This window comes from Brassica oleracea, chromosome C9, assembly GCF_000695525.1.
Source record: "Brassica oleracea var. oleracea cultivar TO1000 chromosome C9, BOL, whole genome shotgun sequence".
Taxonomy (NCBI): Eukaryota; Viridiplantae; Streptophyta; class Magnoliopsida; order Brassicales; family Brassicaceae; genus Brassica; species Brassica oleracea.
In genome coordinates this window covers 33,150,888-33,155,178 of record NC_027756.1, presented here as the reverse complement: position 1 = coordinate 33,155,178, position 4,291 = coordinate 33,150,888, and positions in this window count along the sequence as shown.

Sequence of the window (4,291 nt, the reverse complement as noted above, 5' to 3'; positions counted from 1 at the left end):
CCATTTATCAGCCCGTGTAGCAAGACGGGCCAAACCCATCCGCAGGATCATACTAGCGCCTATCTACTCTTGTGTTTATCTACATTATAGTTGGTGTTTATCTTACGTATTGCTAGTCATTATCTAGTTAAGGATAAGTACGATCTCATGTCGATCCAGTACTTAGATCGTCATTACCATATGTATATAAAAACCAGTTGGTCGACCTAATAATACACACAAGTTCCCCTCTTCATTCACAACATAAAAGATATATTTAATTTTTTTTTCTTGAAGAAACCAACATGACCGGCTTAAACTTTTATTGGGCCCATGGGCAATTTTTTTTAATTCATTATAAATAATTAAAAATAATATTTTAGGGCCCTTGCTATAAAAAAAAATTGGGCTCTTTCTGTAGCTAAATTTGTTTGAATTTGGGATGGACCCTAGGCCATTGCACTGATGGCCCTCCCTCTTGAGCTGATGGCCCTCCCTCTTGAGCTGACCCTGGAAACCAATAAGCTTATGTTCAGTTTTTCTGTCTTCTTCTTTATGTGAAAATTATATTTTCATTTTTTTTCTTGTATTAGCTTTATAAATTGTTTTAAATAATAGAGTACATTTTAATGTTTACTAATTTTTGTTTATTATTTGGATGAAGATGTCTAATAATGAAAATGTTGATGTTGCTGGTGTTGGTGCTGATGACGGCGGCGAAATTACGTAAGGTAAATTTTATAATTAATATGTCAAATTTTAATTTATATGAAGTTATAGTATTTTAATAATTTTAACATAACTATAGAAACAAAAACAAATTATATGGGAATATGAGCATGTTGGGATATTCTTGGAGCTTCTCGATATTGAGTTGACTAAAATTAGATACAGAAAAAAGTTACCGAAAGAAGTAGGGAGAGAGCGTATTTGTAAAGGACAGAACTTAGATTCATCCCATAGGGTGAACCTTTAAATTCACCCCATCATTTATGACCAATCAAAGTGACACATAGATTATTAATTAAAAAACATTAAATTAAACAAAAAATAGCTACAAAAAATAAAAACGCTAATTTTAACGACGCTAACGCTTCCGGCTAAACCCTAAACCCTAAATCTTAAATTCTAAACCCTATACCCTAAATTCTAAATCCAAATCCAAATCCCTAAACCCAAACCCTATACCCTAAACCCTAATCCTAGACCCTAATATACCTTAAACCCAAAAAATAGACTATAAACCTAAACCCTATACCCTAAACCCAAGTCTTAGACTCTAAACCCAAACCGTAAACCTTAACCCAAACCCTATAGCATCTAAGTTTGGGTTTTGAGTTTTGGGTTTTAGGTCTAGGATTTGAGTTTAGGGTATAGATTTTGGGTTTAGGATTTACGGTTTGGGTTTAGGATTTGCCGTTTGGACTTATAGTTAATGTTTTGGGTTTAGGATATATAATTTGGGTTTAAGATTTACGGTTTGGGTTTAGGGTCTAGGACTTGGGTTTATGGTATAGAGTTTAGGTTTATAGTCTAGTTTTTGGGTTCAGGGTATATAATTTGGATTTAGGGTCTAGGATTAGGGTTTAGGGTATAGGGTTTGGGTTTAGGGGTTTGGATTTGAGTTTAGAATTTGGGGTATGGGGTTTGGATTTGAGATTTAGGGTTTAGCGTTTAGATGGAAACGTTAGCGTCGTTAAAATTAGCGTTTTTATTTTTTGTAGCTATTTTTATTTAATTTAATATTTTTTAATTAGTAATCTATGTGTTAATTTGATTGGTCATAAATGATGGGGTGAATTTAAAGGTTCACCCTAGGGGGTGAACCTAATTTCTGTCCATTTGTAAAAAGTTTTTGGAGAAAACTGGTATAAATCTTTCTTGGGAGCCTTTCAAAAGAAAATACGATATATTGAGAAATATGTATGGATCGTATATAAAAGACTCAAGATTTTTACTGGAGATTCAGCAGATGACAATACCGGTTTGATTGAGATGGATTCTGAATGGTGGGACGATCGCGAAAAGGTACATTAGTGTATATAATTGATATTTAAAAAATCAAGTAACAAACCTTGTTACTGATATTTACGTTAATATTCGTTGTCTTTGTGTTGTGCAGGAAATTCAATATGCAAAAAAGATCCGTGAAAATGAAATTCCACACATAGAACTTATGAGGCGCATGTTTGGACGTCAAGGCAGTAAACGAGAAGCTATGTACTCAACTCATGTGCAAGATGTTGAAAAAATATGAGCAACTGGATAAATCTGTTCCAGAAACCCAAGACAACGATGGAGACCATACAAATGATGTGCATCACCACTCACAAACCATTTCACTAGACTCTACTCCAAGGTCACCTATTGGTCCATCAAAGTGGTCATACAGAAAACAAGCACGTGTTGTTCCATACGAAAGTGGTCGAGGGAAAGACGTTGCACTCAGCCGCGAGAACTACACCCCACGAAGAAGAAAGTCATTTGAAAAGGAGATAAATAGGCAGTTCAAAAAAAATGATGGAATTACGTTGTTCTCAAGTTGCAGAAGCAAAAGAGCACAGAGAAAAAAATGAAGCTCAACCATTTAAAGAATTTAAAGAGGCATATGAAATACTGAAATCAATTCAAGGTCTAACAAGGTGGACAGATTTTTGGTGGGCTTGCATAAAAGTACTAAAAGAAGATCCATTTGGAGAGTTATAAGGATTTTGCTGCCCCATCTCGTTCAGAACTAATGTCATTGTTTGAAGAAGTAGGATACAAACGTAGATATGGGAAAATGGGTGATGGGGGGAATCAAGCAAGACAAGAATTAATCTTGATGATTAAAATTTTATTTTATATTTATTTTTAATTAGAATAAAGTAATGTTTCTTGTTTTATTTTTAGAGTCAATAAATTATCATTTTTACTATTTTTATGATAGTTAACAATATTCTAATTATTTTTCAAATCTTACAGGTCATACGATTAAACGAATTATATTCTCGAGGTTTAGAAAATCTTACAGACGAGGAGTTGCTCGAACTATATGATATGCAAGATGAATAGAATATAGATATGATTTTACAACCTATGATGAAGTACTACAAGCGTCATTTTTCCAAGCAACCAATGGTATTTGAACGAGGACTGGGTTGGTGAAATCTCGAGAATCAGATTCGTAATAATCCAAACCACTGCATGAACATGTTAAGGATGCATCCAAAAGCCTTTCAAAACCTATTCACAACATTGGAGCAACGTTACAATCTAAAGAGTACCGATCATATCAGTGTTGTTAAGATGGTGGCAATATTTCTCGTTACATGCGCCCAAAATGATACGCAACGGTATGTTGAATTGTCTTTTGGCCGTTCCCAAGAGACTGTCTATCGAAAGTTTCATGAAGTGTTGGACGCAGTGGAGACTCATGCATGTGAGTACTTAAAGACTCCAACAATGGCGTTGCTCCCGATTTATCCCCGTAAGTTACGAGAAAACTCAAACTATTGGCTCTTTTTAGTGGATTTATTGGGGCACTAGATGGAACACATGTCAGAGTTAAGGTTGGAGGTAGTGTGTAACGACCCGGTTTCTTAACTGGTGATTCTCGTTAATTAATTTGGTCTAAACCGAACTGGTTGCTTTCTGGCTTAATTAATTGTCTCAACCTTTTGTTTTGGTTTGACCAAGCTGGTTGGTTTATCTTAATTAATTATTGTTACCTAGCTATATATATTTATTAATATGCATCTCCTCCTTCTTCCCCTACCCTAGCCGCACCCATCTTCTTTTATGGCGATCAAAGGAGGAAGCCACTACCACCACTCGTTCGTTGCCGTAGCACCTCTCGATCTGACCACCACCGGAGCCGCCATGTTCCTCACCACCACCGTTCATCCCTTTACACTGCCGTGAGTCACGACCCGTCAGAGACGTCTCCTTCTCTCCGCAAAGCCAAGCCGTAAAGCCAAGCCGTAAGAGTTAAGCTCTGATTTCATAGGTTTCTTGTTCAATAAGTAACTTTGCATAAACCCTATACCTAATATTCATTTGTTTTGTCATGTGCATCTTTGTTAACTCATCACGTGATGATACGAGAAGTCATTTCGTTTAATCCTAGCTTTCTTAAGGATCAAGTCATTTCGTTTATTGTCGTATTCCATTGTGGTTCAACCTAATTGGCTAAGGTGAGGGCTATTCCGTCTAATCCCGTGCTAGTTTAGTACTACTATTATGGAAAATCTAGTTTCGAAACATGATCCGTCTCTGTGAATCGAGTCTGTTTGAGAGTCTTGTCTGTTTATTATTATTATTGATTGTTAAA